At 40.1% G+C, this 18841-nt stretch overlaps 1 long non-coding RNA gene across 2 annotated transcripts; it reads left to right on the forward strand.

Annotated features, from left to right (window-relative positions):
- Positions 1–702: 702 nt before the first annotated feature.
- On the forward strand, positions 703–6598 carry LOC309585311. Of its 2 annotated transcripts, none has more exons than XR_014227287.1 (3): positions 703–5148; positions 6086–6187; positions 6297–6598. It is a non-coding gene; the product is annotated as an uncharacterized lncRNA (long non-coding RNA). The 2 variants fall into 2 exon arrangements; XR_014227288.1 differs by having other exon boundaries at positions 6117–6187.
- Positions 6599–18841: the final 12243 nt, after the last annotated feature.

Genomic DNA, 18841 nt, shown 5'->3' on the forward strand with positions numbered 1-18841 from the left:
TAATACACTCCCTCTGTTCCCACATAATTTTCTGTCTCCTATTTGATCTGCCTGTGTTTTTACAGCACTGTAAATACTTTACATTATTGCTCAGAGGGAAATTAACATAAAGGGAATTGATGCTGCTCATGTGATTTTTCTTCCCCTTTGCACCTTGTTCCTCTACAGCTAGCTACAATATGCCTTTTCCAACCCAACTTGTATTTGTCTACATTTTTGATTTTAATGAACATACCTTTTTTCCAATCAGATCTTTCCTGAAACAGTGAAGATCCATTTATCTATTTTTATGTAAGTGCTGAATCTTGCTAGATAAGAGAAAAAGTACAAAAACTAAGACCTAGGCTGGAAGAAATATTGTGGGAACCCTCAGAAAAAGGAAAAAAAGCATACAGCTACAGAAGCACTCTTCACTTCACAACCTAGATGTAAGTGGAGGCCTTCCAGTACTTTCTGTAGATATGGCACAGCATGTCTGTGGAGAACTGTGCTCTTCTTCCTTCTTTGAGCTGGCTCATAACAGTAGTTGGTATTGTCACCTACTGGAAGAAGGTGTTTGGAGAGGTCTGCTTGCTCTGTTGAAGCGCAAAAGCCAACTTAATACATTCTTGGCTTGCTGGTTTTTGCTTTTCCTCACCTGAAGGAGATTTGAAATTTGCCCATATCAAATGAAAAATTCTGACAGACAGGCTGTGCAATCAGTTAGGCTGCTGACTATCTAGGCTGTTGAACATCTGAAGTAAAGACCGCCTGTGGAAAGAATGATTGATGGTCTTAATTCTCCTTGCACAGCCCTGGTTGGAACACTTCCACACCAATGTGAAGCAGTGGAAAATGCTTCATGTCATACATGAAACTTCTCCCCACCCCAACAACCTAAACAGGTAACTGAAGGCTAACTTCACTAACATACTCTTTGGTATGTAATAAATTGCTTGGACATAGGAAACACTAAGCATTAAATCAAGACAAATGACTGGGGAAAACACATTTCATATAAATGGTTTTTTGCTGTAGAGATGTCCTCTGCAGAAAAATAAACAGTTTTTAGGTAATTTTTTCCCTCCTTCCTAGACATCCTTTCCTGTAGTCAAACTTCAAAATACATGGAAATGTTTTATTGTACTGTCAGTGCATAGATTTAAGGTTGGTAGTTGGATAGCAATGAAAAAAATATTAACATTCAGCAGACTTGTTTCTTTCCAGTGGAAAGTATTTTTGAAAGGCCTCTTGGAAAGGCTGATCCTTGAATGCAGTCAACACCACAACCCTCTAGAAACAGTGCTGCATCTTCTAATGTCCCCTTTGTGGATATGTGCTGCTGAGAAGTGGTGGTTTGGTTTAAACAGCTTATTCCTTTTTTGGGCCCTTAAATATATAAGAGCTCATATGTGCATTTAAATGAAGGCTTTCAAGAAAGTTAGATTGTGGTTTGGTAATTCCACAGTGTGTTGTGGCTGCTGGTCTCTTAAGTGACAAATACTGTGAATTTCCAACTTTTTGGCTGGTGCCTCTAGTGGTAAAAGAAGTTAATTCCATGAACTTTCTTCAAACAATGATCCTTCATAAAGCCTCAGTACAAAATTCAAGTTACATGCGCTGTATTCATGCAGGAGCATCCTGGTTTTACCAGGAGAAATGTTGATTATTCTTTTATTAGACAGCATTCAACCCACTGCCCCTCTCCCCCAACTTTTTTTGGTGGAAGAATAGGTCGAAGTCATTTTGGGGGCAGAGGGAGTAGGAGGATGGTGTCTCTAGAACCTATGTGTAAGTTGTGTGTTGTGATCCATACACATTATCAGGTAAAACCTGGCAGTTTTGTAAATGTAGTATACCTATATCTCGTCTCAGAAACAGAGTTTGAACAGTTGCTTGGACTGAAGTGGGTAGGTACCAGATTGTAGCATATAGAAAGAGTTATTTCTTCCTAGCTAATGCAGAGAATGAAAAGCTGTAAAACTGCTTGCTTAGAGAGCGTAATTCAAATGGTGGCAGGAGAGCTGCATTTCAGTATTTGATACAGTCCATCCATTTGAGAGAAAAACCACTCAAGCCATTTTTCACCATCTTAGGTTTCAGATGCAAATAGCCACTGACTACTGAAAACTAACATTTTGTTAGCTGTCTTTGTAATTCAAATGTCCCAGGCAAGCAGTGGGCATTTCCAGTTACATGATACCATCTAAAGGTCCCGTGTTGACCATCAAGAATCTCTAGCAGAAGACTGTTTAGTGCTCCCTGTATAAACATGACATGTGACTTTCACTAGGAACTACCCCAACACTTTCTTTTAGTGTTCAGCAGTTACAAGGATCCACTCCAGAGTATGGCCTCTGCAAGTGGCTGTGAAGTATAGCATTAATAATTAGACCTGACATTCATTTTGTTCCTCTCCTCATCTGACACTTCAGGAGCAGTTAGTTAATTTAACAAACATTAAGTGGCAGTTTTTTACGTGGTACTGTAGGGGCAACTGAGAAAGTGAGTCTGTCTTTAAATTACCTCAGAATGGAAGGAAGTCAAGCAGCCAGCCTGGTCATTAGGAGCCTAACAATCACATTAACGAATCAGTGAGGAATTGAAATAATCACAACTTGTGTAAACCAGTTAATTATTTTCAGAGCCTCTTGTCCCTGTAGGGAAGAAGTGAAACTTCACTTTCTGCCTCAAGAGACAGGGCTGAACCAGGGGTCTGCTGTGAGGAAGCCAAACCCCAACAGAGAAGATACCTCCGGTGCATTTGGATATGTGGCAACTTCCCCTTTGCCTGCACTTCCTCTTTTAGTTGTTTTTTAGAAGACTCTTGATGATGTAAAACGAGGTCTTTAGTGTTAGCCATAGATCGCAGGAGGGAACCTGACCTAAATTCATAGCAATCAGAAGCAACTGCATGGGTAAATCCCAACAACAAAAGCAAGATATGCAAAACCCCCACTGCTCACGTTGCAAAAGGTAGGGCAACCAAAATAGCACAGATTTTAGGAGGCCTCCATTAGGCCTGCAGCAACATCCTTAGGTGCTCTTTGAAAGAGAAGTGACTGCCAGCAAGTCTGGGTCTTATGGAAATGCTCCAGTCATCTTCTGAGGGCAGTGTGCCATGCCTCATCCATCTGTTGAAACAAAGCATCAAGGACTAATAATCAGGCCGAAGGATGTCCTGTGTTAGTTAAGATTTTCAGAAATTAATATTAGAAGCGGAACAATACATTGAAAACAAGAGCATAAAATCAATTTAAGTCAAAGGTGAAGCTGGCATATTAATTCTTCTTGCAGGTAATCCTCAGTACAAGCTGTTAATTTATGAGCTGCATTAAATACCGTTCTCTAGTTTGACTATATATGAAAGTCCAGAAGGCCAACTAGGCACAGCTCAGCTCTTAAAATGATGAGGATTAAAAGGGCCATAACCAGGCAGTAACAGGGAATATACATTAACAATTACTTTATTTTGGTTCATAGTATTTGTTACAAATAGGAAGGAAATCAAATCAGTGTCTTTTCAGCTTGGCAAATTTATAGCTTGATATGCTAGGAACTTACAGCTTGCTTTTAAAAGGAGTACACAGAGAAGTGTACTGACAAAGAGCCCAGTTTACTTAGTACAACGTTCTTGAGAGAAGAAAGAAAACTAGGAGAAATCCTCAGCTTGGCACAGGAGAAAATGCCTCACTCAGCAATTTATCTTAAGCGCACAAGCTGACACAGTTAGCTACAAGGAGGAATTGTCACAGGACCCCTTGGCACTCCAGAGTTACTGTGTGCTGGTCCATCATGTTTGAGTGTTTAAGCTTTGTGGACCTTAGAAGTATGACTAGACAATATAGTCCTGTGCTTTGTAAGGAGTTGCAGCTGCCTTTGGATTAGGGATGTATGAAAGGCTATTAAAGAGCTCATGTGGTAAGTAAGTGGAAAGTGTGTTGCACTCATTCTGCTATTTGTTTCCTGCATCATTTAAAGCAAATCTCTTCTATGCCTCAGCTTTCCCACTGTACCAAGTCACGGGGCTATTGCAAATATAAACCAGAGCCTGTTAAGCTCTAGGGGAATGATGGGTGCACACTCATCTACAGAAGCACATGTGTATAAGCAGATTTCATTTAAAGATGCCCAATGCCATCAGTTAACCAAATTTTAGCAAAGACCTGAGGTGAGTTGTTCTAGCGTTCTGCTGCTGTGGTTTTTCTGGTTGGCAGTGTAGGTGATTGTCCTGGTTTTGGCCAAGGACAAGGTTAATCTTTGGCAATAGCCGAGAAGGGGCATGGCCAAACCCTAATGTTATTCCGTATCACCTCAGATCGCTGCCAGGCACAGGCAAAGGGACTCTTGCTTCTAAGAAGGGTGAGATTTCTGCCTGGGAGAAAGCATGGTAGGGAAGAGCTGGTTGGGATTACTCATGGGATTTCTGTGTAAATTGTTTCTTTGTCTTACACATTTTGTTATTAATATTGTTGTTACTGTTCATTTTCTTATCTCATTGCTGTTTCCAGTAAATTGTTCTTACTTCAGCCTAGGATTTTCATCTTTTGTGCCTCTGATTCTCCTCTCTATCCTGCTGGACTGAGAAGCAGGAGGAGGGGGAAGGAGGAAGGCAAGGAGTGAGTGAGTGGCAGTGTGGTTTGGGGTCTCAGGGGGGACACTGAATTGGGGAGTACCCTTCCTAAACCACAGATGTGCACCATAAGGACATTTACTTCTCTATTAATTGTAAGATTTTGCATTAAACATGCTGAGCTAAAGGAGACAGAAAAGTTTAATCCAACCACAGAAACTGTGCATATGTTCGTTCTGCAAGACATACTGCACTAGTCTGAGATGCAAACAGCATGTTTGAAAGAAACAGAGTAAGCACCAAATATTGTGTCATTAACTGGATTTCAAATGGCCATGGAAAAATCCTTGGAGGTCATTTTGTACATCCTACTGCTCAGAGCAGGGCTTCTTTCAAAGTTAATCAGGTTGCTTGTCTGGGCAAGTTTTGAGTTTGCAACTTAGATCAGACTTCATTACTCATTTTGATTAACATATCTTTATGATGCTAGTTTCTTTTAGCAATGAGTTGACACGGCTTTCTGGTACAAGGACACAAAACAAGGAATTGTTCTTTGAAAAGAGAAATGGACCCAAATGCAGATGTCAGCCATCAGAGTGAGTAAGAGGGAGTTCTTTGGCAAAACTAGCATGATGTTTTCAATGAAAATAAATGTATTTCAGGACTTGACTGAGTGAGCCTTATATGTTGACATGCTTAAGACTGAATTTTTTTGTTAACTCACAGCTTCAGTCCGTAGCTCCAAGACTCATGCTGTTCATATGTTCCAGTTACATGGGAAGTTCAGCAATAATCTGGATTTACTTCATGTTGTTTGGAAGTCTCATACACGTGCCTACTGTACTGGTCATGCATTAACAGCATAAATACATTTTCTAAAGCATTGAGCTAATAGTGTAAGAAAAGGCCTTAAGGATGTAGTGTTGTTTACCTTCAGATGTTTCTATTCAGTTTTATAGGATTATGCCACTAAGAATATTTTTAATCAGTATTTCTCTTAAACATAACAAAATGATGATACACTGCTGTGATTGCAACATTTATATTGTGGTAGTGCTAAACCATCTATGTCCTAAGGAACTGGAGAATTTATCAAAAGTGTAAGTTAAAGGGAAGGAAAAGGAAAGTGTCTTGGGCTGATTAGTTTATTCATCCCAAAGACAAAAATTAAAAATCAACTTAATCCAGCTTGCAAACAATACCATTTTATCTTTAGGACAGAGGACTGGCATAGAAGCTGGATGTACTGCACCAATCTGCCCATCCTTTACTGCATTAAAGGAGGACAGTTGAATAAAATGTGCTATTTAGAAAACTGCCTGGTGGCATTAAAAAAAAAAAATCAGTAATTTGTTAGATCTTTGCTAAAGCTGTAGTACTGAACATGTGAATTATTCCCTGACTTTGCCTGTTTTAGTTCCAATTCTACACTGCCTGCTCCCTTGAAGTAGGCATTTTTCCACTGCAATTGGTCTTTTTTAAAACAGCCACAAAGAAGTGTTTAATTTCTGTGTCTCATACTTTCATTTTTAGTTTCTACAGTGCTGATCTTCCTTCTCAACAGATTCCTGAAGTCATTAGCAAACATGAGCAGTCTGGATAATCAGTTACACAGGAAGCAAGACATCAGAGTCAGTAAGTAGGAAGAGAGACATCTTTCTGCTGGAGGCTATGTCACCCCTGTACTGCTATGATATCAAAGCAACCAAAGGCTTTTTTTTTTTTTTTTCTGCTCTGCAAACAGTGCTGAGCATTCAGGTTAGTGTGCTGAAGAAATAAATTTCAGTGGTAAGCTGGCAGACCACTCCCCACCTGACTTCTATACCCTGGCCCTTCTGCAGTAACAAAAAAGAAGCACAGATGTGTCTGCAGAGAACTGAACAAATTTGGAGTGTGATGTGGCCGAAGATCACACTTAACCAGAGCACTGCTGCAGCCTGGCAGACCCTTTGCTGTGTGGTCCCATGTGGGACTGATCCTGTTCGTACTGGGGGATTGTGACAGCCCTGAAGAAGTGAAGGAGCCCAAAAGTTGTACGGTTGCTCAGTTCCTTCCCTTACAGCTGGGACCTGTGCCAAGCACAGGCGAGCCCTGAGGATGTGTGCTGTCTCTCCCCCTCCTCCATGCAGCAGCTGTGCACTCCAGCACCCAAATAAATCTTAATCACTCCATGGTGGCTCTTTTGTTCAACTGTTTTTAAACTTGGAGACCCATTTATGCCGTCAAGTTAACACAAGACTCAGGCCTTGAATCTGCATTGTTGTCTGCTTTGTGCAGTAATTTAATGGGCATGCCAAATGGTAGTTGAACAGCACTAAACCCTTGACCAGCTTTTTTTTTATCTTTTGTGTACAGACAGTCGATTATACAAGAGGCAAAAGAGCTTGTTTGATGTAAAACAAGCTGCAAATTTTGCTGTATTGTTATTCCCATCCTCACCACAATTAATTAAAATTCCCTTCATGCAACTAAAGGAGAGGGCCATACTGAGATATATCCCTGACTGTACCCAGGCATAACAATCGATATTAGGTGCATTGTGCACACATTAGGTGGAACAGTTTTTTTCTTCTGAATGTTTATGAAAGTTTGCCCTGTTTTCAACACAACCAAAACAAAATTATTAGCTTTAGATAAAGGGGGAAAAGGAATGGCACAGATTACAACAATAAATACCATGTATTAGGAATTTTTTTTCTTGGTTACTGCTTCAGAGTTAGATATTGCTTCCATTATAACAGTATAAGAATATAATTTTCTGTGTCTGAGACCCTACATGTGAGATATGACTGCGTAGAATCTGTGGGACAGTCCTTCCTCAAACATCCACAAGAAGCTGGCACCCTGGGACTGAAAGTTGGTTTCCTCAAAGTAGCATCTTCATAGCCAAAGCAACAGCCTGAAAGTAACAGTCAACTAAGTTCAGCACGACACATTTTACAGGAGAAAAATCTCCAGCATCAGAATAGCCTAGATGGTGGTGGTAATGAAGATATTACTGAGATGGCTTGGTTAGATTTTACAGCAAAAGTCTTCTATCTCAATTGTCATGTAGCTTGCTGACTGCTCTGTGCAGCAAACCGCAATCTTTGCACAAGGGGAAAATGTCTGTGATGCTGTAATGGTCTGGAGTGTATATTTATTGCATAACAATTTAATTTTTTTGAGTCTATAGGGTTTGCCACAATTACATCAGCTTAAGAAACGAATGAAGCTTTAAGGACACACCCTGAGTTTAGAATAACCCTTCTCTTCAAGAATAATTTTGATCTTTAAGAAACAAAGAGAGTTTTCTTCAGTTTTTTGTGTTGAGAAATCTATTTTTACCACATGGTGTCAAATGCCAGAAGGAGTTCTCTTGCTTGAAATTATTTGAAGATAACATATATGACATATTTCAATAGTGACATTCTAAGATTCAAACTGCCCTGAGTGAAAAAGGACATCTTCATAGGTTTAAATATTTGAATGGGTAGAATTATCTGTGTTACTTAAAAAAAAGAAAAAATACCCCTAACAAAATAATTGGAAGCAACATTTTATCTTCTGATGTATTCAGATGCACATGTAGATCCTGTACTATTGTGAAACATGAACTGATTTGGGTGATATGTCTATTTAACAAGCAGAAAGAACCATGTTAGCTCAGGGCTTCCAAAAAAAACCCTGTACTTGAATATGAAGACCTGTGAAACAGAGCAAATGATTGGTTTAAGAAAAGAATATTATTTAATTTTTGGTATGTAACAAAGTAATATGTTTTAATGGAAGAAAATAATAAATATAACAATGTCAGCCACCAGCAGGAGCAAGGAAATTTGCACAGAGAAATAGCTGCCTTATAGCTTTTATTTTTTTGTGCTGTACATCTACCAGAGTCTAAAACCATGAAATCATGGATACTTTCCTCATGACACGTTGTTGTGTCCACCATGGAGGGCAACATGATAAATTTTCATCAGGCAGTCTGTCACCCAGCTGGCAGACAGTGAAATATACTACTGTCAGAGGGCAAGCCAATAAAGAAAAGAAGACAAAGACACAATGTTTTCCTGGCCTATGACCACCATTTTAGTTATGCTAATCCAGCAAATTAAATGCAAGAAAATCTACTTAAAAGGCAATGCTATGCTCCAGCTGCCCAAAGACCCAAGAAATTGCAGTGTGATGCTGCTGCCAAAATGTGCCCTCTCCACGTGCACATGCTCACGCACACATACACACACACACACAGAGCGTGGTTATGTCACACTCAGAAGTAATGCTGAGTGTTCCATTTAAGGGGAGCCAAGCAGACAAGTGAGTAAATTAGTGTTGTTAGAACAGCTGGAAATAGGTTTTTCTGTCTGGCCCTTTTCAATTTGTTCTCTTATATTGCATTAATATTCTGTTTTCAGCCTTAAGAAAAAGGGGAAAGAAAATCAGGAGATAATAAATTCCTAGTTTAGCATTTCCATTGTCTTTCATGTTAATGGCTTTTCCCAGGCTCAGGGCTGTACCTTAGCTATGGGGCAGCCTGAAATAATTCCTCTGAACAACCAGCTCTTACCCTCGCGTATTGATCTGTAGGCTTAATTCTGCATCTGAGGATAGATCCTTGTTAGACCATTTTCAACTCCTTTTTCATCACAGATCATGTGTACAAACATACTTTATCCATACAGAAATTAATATGTAGGTTTTCTTTTCTGTGATTTAAATAAACATTTGTTTCTGTGGCATAGGATTCACCAAGAGTTATAATAAGGAGACAGTCTTACTTTGGTTTCTACTATTTTAATTTTAGATTATGTTTTAAATATAATGTTATTGTTTTATTGAATTAAAATAGGACTGTTGTTCCTATATTTGCAGGTTCTTTTTCAAGCGCTTGTTCTGTACCAGCTCAAATGTCTTGTGATTACATGTCTTTCTTAGACAAGCTGAAAGGGGGTCAATCTCACTAAACTGAGATTTTACTTTCTTAAGAAGAGGGGGTTGGGTCCTGTAACTGGTAATGATGGAGGCCAAACACTGTACCATTAAGCTGAAAAAAACCCCAAGCTTTCCACGCAGTTTCCATGTCAAGGAATTCAAAGATGGTAAGTAGGACCTTGAAGCAGAAAGTCTATGAGCTGTTTTGCTACTGCAAATCTGAATCCCTCAAGGAGGCACTTTCCTCCTCACTTAGTAGGGTGGGCATCCCCTGACAGGTGGAAAAGCGTGTGAGGGGTTTCTGTGACACCAGGGAGCAATGAGGAGTCCCCAGGCAGGTAAAAAGAAGGAACTTTATTTACAAAAAACCTGACCTTTTTATGTCGTTAGTTGGTTGTTAGTTTACATAGTTTAAGGCAAAACAGACCAAATTTAATCAACCACCATACACTACGGTGCAAGCACGAGGCATTCACGCAGCAAGCCTCACTTCCTCTATTCTAGCTGAGTCATTCTCCCACAGTCCATTTCTACTTAGGCTACATAACAGGCTGGAGCCATGATTTTACCAGGCCTTCCCTTTACAAAACTTTACCTATCAGTCACAGGTTTCCACATACAAAACCATTTGTCCACCTAATTACAGACAGAAAGAAGAAAATAGACAGAAAGAATCCAATAAACTATCATGAGAGAAAGGTTAGAGAGAACATACAGATCTTTGGCTCATTGCAGTATTGACTACACACAACCTGTTTTGTGGCTTCAGTGGCCCTCAGCCCTTCAGCAGCAGCCTGGGAAAAGTCTGAAAAGGGGTTGTAACTATTATTGACCTCAGGAGCCATAAATCTTCCAGCTTTATTATTTCTTAATTACCAAGACACCTGGTGAAAAATTGCAGTTCCTGAACAACCATCCAAGCATGCCATTAAAGACACAAGCATGATGGCAGCACTGGCTGTGTTGGCATCCCACTCTGTGGCTTGGTGCCCAAGAAGGTGTGAAACACAGACCTTCATGGCTGGCTCCACGCAGCAAGTGCAATTTCAAGTGACTTCATTAGGTTCCCCTAAATCAACCCCAGCATACTGAGTAGGTGTAATAAGGGCTTGGAGCTTGGCCCACTTCAAGGCAGAGGCAGGTGATGCTCCACCATGGGACCTCCTTGTGAGGCCTAGGGCTCTCCATGCTGCTTCCACCTGCAGGCAGGGGGCTTGGGAATGGCTCTTTGGTCTCTCACTTCTGCCTGGAGAAAAGCAGCATTCCCCAGAGGGACTCCCCTGAGAAAGCACGGTACAAGGGGCAAGGTTTAAAACCTCTGCCATGGCTCTCTCAATGAGACCCAGGGAATATTACACTTAGCAGGGGGATGTAACACACCTGCCTTTGGTGGCTGTCTTTCTGTCTGGCAGGCAGTTGACTGGGGGAAGTTACACTTTTGTATACCCAGGATAGCTTTTATGTTGTTTGTGTCTTAATGAATTAAACTTCCTCAGGTTACTAAAAATGAAGTGCCTCCGATTTTTTTGGCCTATTGCTGCACCATGGCTTGTTCAAGTATGTCCAGGCCTCTCAAAAACCTTTACTATCATGAATTATATCTACCATTTATTATATCCCCCAGCCTTTCAGCCATACTTTCTATATTCAGTTATTTCCAGTTTGACTGACACGACAGTTGCTTTCAGGGAATGTAGTCTTTAATTAATCAACTTACTAGCAGATGTTTTCTGCAGGCTATAATTTCTTGTCTAGAAAGACATTTTTCTACCAAGAAAATATAAGGCTGGTAAAAAAAAAAAAAACCAAAATAAATTGTAGCTGCAAAAAGTAGTTATTTCCTCTGTTGTAAACTTCATCTCATCACTCCAGTGATGTGATTTGGCAGCCAAATCTTTAGGGTCTCTGCTGTCAGTGCCCGTTATTGCACCTTCTGGTGAATGCTGGAGTGTTGAAGCACCATCACAAATAAAAGGAATGATGCTGCTGACTTGTTTTTTCACAGTGATGGCTGAACCACAATAGTAGCAATAATAACATTTTTTACTCCACAATTGACCATAGAGCAGAAAATAGGAAAAGAGATTCCAAAGCTTATATCAAGTAATCTAAATTGTTCATCCTCCTCTACAGATCACAGTTTTACAGCTACTTACATATAAAACTGAGACGTATCCCTAACCAAAGGTTTATAAATGCTAAGAAAGCACAGTGAGCCCCTATTCCTTAGCTGAGTTTCATCCAGCTGCTATTACAGTACAAAAGCTGATCACTGACAATTCTTCTGGTGTGGAAACTTAATTTTATGGATGCATCACATGCAAGAACATCTAGGGTCCTGAAGAATGTTATGATTGACTATTAGTCAAAGGTTGCAGCCTGTGGCTGTCAAAGAAAGGAAAGGAAAACTATAGAGCATTTGTACAGAGCTATTTTTAAAGTTATTGAGCCATTTTTCCTACCACATATTTATGTAGCTAAAGTCAATATCTATCTTTCTCACAGAACTCAATCAATCCAATTTATCTATAGCTATCAGACTTTCTTGTGTAGCATTGCAATTTTAGCCTTTTGTTGCCTTGTAAATATAATAATAAATAATATTTGGTAATCTGCGCCACATCTCCAGCACCTGTAGCCTCCGAAAGGCAAGGCCCAGTGCCTTCACACACTTTTGTCTGTCTGCAAGAGCAGCAGAACTGGGCACCAGGAATGGGGGTTGAACTACATGTTTCAGACTGCAGAAACAGCAGCAAGAATCTGAGCACCAGTGGCTGCATGAAATCTTAGGTGCTAATGTCATGAGTCAGGATAGATCTGCTTCAGTGATACAACCTAAAACAGAACTTGTGGACTGTACAGTCTGTCTGTTTGGGGTACTGTCTAATCACTGAAGAGCCAGCAGCCATTTCCATTCCTACTAACAGCTAACAGAACCAGAAAACACAGGATGTACTTTTTCCTCTCATTCATTTCCCTGTCTTGCCAGTCCTTTTATGCTTTAATTAGACTCAATAACATGTCCAAACAGCTACTGAATGAGAGATCTCACATGAGAAATTCACATGTGACAAAGTTATGCAGAGGGCAAGCCAGCAGGGAACTCCTGTCACAGTGACCAGGGTCAGAGTACATCTTTTACTCCCACCGCAAGTAGAAAAAAATCTCAGTCTGAGCTGGGAAATCACACAGGAATTCCTCTTAATACAAAATGAAGTTATATCACTGAGAATTTTGTAGCAGGGCACAGTTGCTTTTCCTACCCAATTCAGCATTAACCGTTACAATCTGCCTCAATAAAAATGATTGGTGTTTTGTCACCTCCTATCCCATTAATGTTGCTGTGTGCTGTGGGGCCATTGTACATTTTTATTTGGGGCATATCTGAAGTCTCTGAATTTGAAGAGGCTCACTCCAAGACAGAAATCAGCAATTAGGTAGTTAGGACATGTAGACAACTGAGTGTGCAACTTATTGCACAATAGCAGGGAAAATAAATATAGGAAAATCTCCTTTATTTTAATGTTACTGACATTTTAGCATAACCCAAATCCACTGTAAAAGTAGGGGCTGCATTGTACTAAATAATGAATAGAAACAGGAAAATTATCCTACCCTAAAGAATTTCTAGTCCATTGGGAACAGAGTATAATATAAAAAATAACATTCAGATAAAATATACAGTCATAACATTCTTGAATGCTTTTCATTATCATAATAGTCATGTTTTCCATACTCAGGATTAGATCTGTTAACTGAACTGCATATCACAATCCTTAGAGCCACAAAGTGAAGCCTTCAGGCATCATTCCAAACACCAGAGCCCTGAGCAATATTAAAATACTTCCTCCTGAAACAGGAGGGGAGGGGGAGAGCTGGGTATCCATGTTAGGATTTCCCCAAGCTGCTTTCCCCCAACAAAAACATGAAAATAGTGAAGTTTTGCACATTTCTGGTAATTTTTGAAGAGTTCATAGGTTAGCATACTTTTGGTCAAAATGTAACAGGCAAAATGGGAACCAAAGCAGCCACAGTATTGAAGGAATCATCAAAAACTAAAGTTGGAAAATAATTTTTCAGCACCAGGCCAAAAGAGTCCATAGCACAGTCAAATAATGGATTATCCATATTTGTATTGATGCAGCTGTATTTTAATGAACAGAAGTGGTCATGAGCTAACGACTAAGAATATTTCTCACAGTCATTTGCTGTTCTAGCAGGAAATCTACCTGCAGGTGCAGCAAGATCCTCTCTTTCCTTTTGTGATGGAATCTCTGGGGCTTAGAATAGATTTGCCCCTTGAGGACAGTCCGCCTACTGGTGTTAGACTTAAGAGCCTGAGATTTGTTGCTAAGCTTCCTGGGGATACAGTAAGGTCACAGATGCTGTATGCCACACAGTATTTTCTTAATGGATTATTTTTGTTGCATTATTCCTTATAAGTTTTCTGTCTTCCCTGCTACTATCATCTGTAAGGTGCTTTTAGTCCCTCTGTCGAAAACCTTGGTTTTGTAGATACCAACCACTCTACTTTTTCATTCTTCAAAGAACTGCCTAGTAGGAGCTCTACACGTAGATATGTCTTACACCCTCCCCACCCCTTTGTCAGGATTCACCTTTTTTTCTGCTCACAAATCTCAGCCTTCAAAACTCTTCAAATATTGGACAACTTTTTTCTGTTGCTGCCTTTAAAAAAAGAAAAAAAAAGAGTGGAAGAAATAGTTCTTTCTTCCTCACAGCCTGAACCTTTCCTTATTCTCTTAACTAACTTCCCAATAGTTGGGTTATTTGCATTCTATGTAACCAATACCAAGGACAGGGCCAAAGAGGCTCAGTGTATTAATTTTTTTGCCTACTTAGAGTACTTCCCATCCAGGTTCTCACAGATGACCAAAGCAGCAGGTACCAGCTCTTCTGGAAAGCTGAGAATGGGTACAGAAGTATCAACAGCTCTCTTAGGAACTGGTTTCTGAAACTTAGGCAGAGCGGAAGAAAAACCAAATTTTTGGTTGGCCAATGTGTATATTTGTATTCTTTCACAGGTGTTTAAGTGGTCTAAACAAAGACTTCTAAACTCCATTAAGGCTTTCTCTTTCAGTGTAGAGCTGCTGATCTTTAAAAGCAGGAGTCCCACTAAAGGCTAGAAAGCAGAAAAATTTACTATCTAAGGTAGAAATGCCCTAATTCAGTAGAAATAATTGTTATTTATATAAATTTGGAATTATTCCTTGTTTCTCTTCTGAGCATAACTAAATTACTCTGAAAAAGCTACAGGAGAACAAAAAGCCCAATGAAAAACGCTTTCTCATTCAGCTACAGTTTTAATATGATTCTTCGTTTTCAGGTTTACAACAGCCAGAAAAGTTGTGATACTGCATTTTAAAATCTTTTATACTTTATACTAAACTTCTGACAGATTTCAAAGACTGCACAAATGGACTAGCATTGTATCTACTGTCCTATAATTATGTTAGATATATAATGCATTATATATAACTTAATATCCTACAGAGATTTTAATCTCTTTTACCCCGTCCACATTCAGTGCAGTAGCTGAATCATGAGCACCCTGACCAAAGGACGTATGATGTTCAGAAAATATACATGCACCATACAGTCCCACAAGAGCCTCATGTTCTTACTAATTTCCTGCTTTACTGTGCTTTATTGTGCAGCATTAAGGATCTGAATAGGTGCTCTCTGCCAGCTGGAGACAGCTGTGATTCTGTGATGAATGAAGCAACCCGTACACTGTGGGAGCGCAAGTTTACAGCATGATATCCTCAGTTGGTATAAATTATCTGGAGCCCTTTAAAATTAATGGAGTAGTGGTGATTTACTGCCTGGGAAAATGGAGATGTTGGTTACTGTGGAGTGTGGCTCTCAGCAGCTCATTAATGAGATCTAATGGCATCATATTTTTATACCTCACAGAAACCAGACTGAACAACTCTCAGTCACTTAGCTGCCCTGAGAGGAAAAGGCTGTAAAGTGTGTTGTAATTCCTGTACTGACCTGTTGTCTATGGAACTGTTGATTAAAACTTGGATGCTGCAGATAAAGAAAGCCTGGTAATGTCAAATTCTGCATATCCATCCAGTTCTCAAGGGAGTTAAAATAATGTACACACTTTCAAGGACTTTCCACCTGCCAGCTGACAAGGTGATAATCAGTCAAAGGTTAGACTTGACCTTAGAGGTCTTTTCCAACTTAAATGATTCTGCGATTCACAGCCAAAAAAATCCTTTCTCAAATGACAGGATACTTGAGGAAAACATGTCAGCTGAACTCCTCTGGCCGATACATCAACATTTACTGGAATCCTTGTTCTCTTCAACTGGTTTATCATTCACCTTTAATGATTTGTCGGAAGATTGCTCAGTGCTATACCAGCCATAAACATTCTTCAGGTTATCTTATGCCCTGCAGGCCCTGTCATTATCCACTCTCCTGATTCCAAATTACATTAGGAACGTCATATTTTGGCCCAAGTAAATGAATTGTTCATGAAACATTTTACCTCAAGAATTGCTGCATTCAAAATCCTGTGCCAAACAGACAATTGTAGCAGGCTATTGTGAGTACACTGATAGGAAAAGTACTGTATTGTTCTCTTCTCCAAATCTTTCATGAATGCAAACCCAAAATCTGACATACTTCCAGCGTCACAGTTTGAGTCCCTGAACAGATTGTTACTCTCAGAAGTGAAATCAAATACAGTAAATTGAAAGCACTTCTGACTCCCTCTTACCCTGAGGCACACAAACGACAAGTGTGCACCTGCAGTGGGAGGCACTGATCACTCCACTTTTTTCAGTTTTGCTTTTTGAAATGCCTTCTGCCTTTTCTCCCATATCTCATCAGCCAAAAAATCTGAAGATTATTTTATGTTATTTAATAGCATTCAGTGGATAAAGATGACCTTATGGCAGGAGGGAAGGCTGATTTTCACTCTTTCCACAAGTGAAAATTTCTTTCCTGAACAGTGGCCTCTATTATTTTTAAGGTGTAGAATGATGAAGGCACATCCTCCTGTGAATTACTTATTTCATACCATGAGACATGCTGAAATAAAACCTTTTTCTTTTTGAGAGCCTGAAATTCAGAGGGGAACATTATGCAAAAGCCCCCAAACTGCCTTTTGTTTCCCCAGCAATCGTGTCACTCTAGTAACAGATTCTCGGTGTGATGGTGAATGAGTTGTTACGTATTTAGGTTATGTGCTGCAAGAAGGAGGAAGGGCCATATGGAGCCTCACGACAGCCAGCTCCTATGAGGTTACTTCAGCTTGGCTGTTGAATTGGTGGTACACATAGCAACTGACAGGATGGCGCAGGAGGATAATGCAAGACATTGTGCCTTCATTTTTCTGGACTGCTGCATGGTTTAGGTTTTACACACCTGGAGATGTTTTACCTAGTCACTTTAGTGTTTTAAAACCATTTGAGAGAACTGTGTTCTCAATACAACAGGTGAAAATGCCGTAAGAAGCACAAGTCACATTATCACAATTACATTCTGTAGTTCTGATTCCAGATGTGCCTGCAAAACATCCCCTCTGATCCAGGGAGCAACCTTTGGGTATAAACCAGTTTTATCAGGCAAGGGCAAAGGCAAAGGGTTTCCCTTACCATTTCTCAAGCAGTTGCAGCAGCAGATTAACAGTCCTAGGAAAAAATTAAATCCTGTAGGCTAAGAAGAGGAATATGCTCTGCTTTCTGTTTAAATTAATCCTTTAAAACACTGTTGCTGAGTATGGGACCACAGCATACTGTACATTTGAAAGTCATTTACACAGAAAGGGAGCTGGCACCACTATAGGAGCACCAACTACAAAAGAGCGTGTGTGCTGCAACACTTACGCACTTATCATTTCTCTCAACATTGTTATTTGTTATTGTATTTGTATGCCCAGGAATTTCAAATATTTAATCAAATTGCCTTGATTTTATAAATACAGAATACCAAGACTTTTCTGCACTCATGACTTCCTGTCAGTGGGCAGATTAGAAACAAGAGTTACAGCAGATGGCCAAGGTCATCACACGAGGAGAAAATACCCGTTGTGCCGGGGCATATCAGAGATCTTTCTCTGTCTGCTCCCTGGCAGTAGCCATCTGTGGGTGCCTAGGGAGAATTTAAGGATATCATACAGTGATACTTTGACAGAACACTTTGACAGAATACTTTATCACTTAAGTGCAGTTGTCTTCCTTCACAACTGTCTTTCATACTTGATTCTAAGAATTTGCCGAGTCTCATTTGTGAGCCATGAAAGCTTTAGCATACACAGTGTCTTTGTGTGAGGGGCTTCACAGATGATCTGGTTTTGGCTGGAGTAGAGTTGCTTTTCTTAACAGCAGCTAGCATGGGCCTGTGACTTGGATTTTTGCTAAAACCTGTGTTGATAAAATGGAGATATTTTCATTATTGCTGAGCAGCATTTACACAGCATCAAGGCCTTTTCTGCTCTTCACCCCATGCCATCAGAGAGCAGGCTGGGCATGCAGAAGGACAGCTGACCCCAACTGACCACAGACACACACCATACCATATGGTGTCATGCTCAGCATACAAAGCTGGGGGAAGGTTAACCAGGGAAGGCCACAGCTTCAGGCTGTGCATTTCTCCACAGAAGCTGACAGGAGGGGATTAGGAGCACAGCAATTTGGATTTCTGAGCTCAGTGTGCTTGCACTCAGCGACCTGGCTCAGCCTTTGCTCAGCTGCACTGCCAACACACAGACCTGTCCCACAACTGAACCATGCCAAGTCATGTCCAAAGCTGTCTGTTTCCTACCTATCCACACCTACAGATGTGCTTTCACATACTGGCTGGGGACACTGGAAGCTCTTGCATTTTAATCGCCTTGCTGAATTCACTAAGGCAGGGAGCAAGGCTCTGTCTGGTCTCATCGCATACCAAGTATTATACTTAGCACACAGAGAGCAGCAATAGCACCAGGGTAATTAATTACCTAAGGTACTCCAGCTCCCAGAAACACAGTAAAAAATTAATACAATTTAACTTTACAGCTAACACAACACCACTGGCAAATTAAAATAGAGAAATAAGCCCTTTTTTTTTTTTCGGTTCACTAGACAGGACATAAACTCTCCTGTGAACAGGCCTGATAAGTGGAATTTCCCTTTAGGGCATTACTGATGGAAAATGACAAGTGTAATATTTCTATCTAGCACTTTGCTGAGATTCTGTCAGCAAATTCCAAAACCTTGCAGTTCCAAACTACTCTAAAGAAAATTTCATCCTTAAAGTCTCTTAGGAGATCCTTCCTTTCCAAAGTATGTTGGGGTTCTGACATTATGGTGTCATCCCTGGAAATGCTTTAAAACCTCCAAGGTATTGCTCCTCCCC

This window comes from Coloeus monedula, assembly GCF_965178545.1.
Source record: "Coloeus monedula genome assembly, chromosome: Z".
NCBI lineage: Eukaryota > Metazoa > Chordata > Aves > Passeriformes > Corvidae > Coloeus > Coloeus monedula.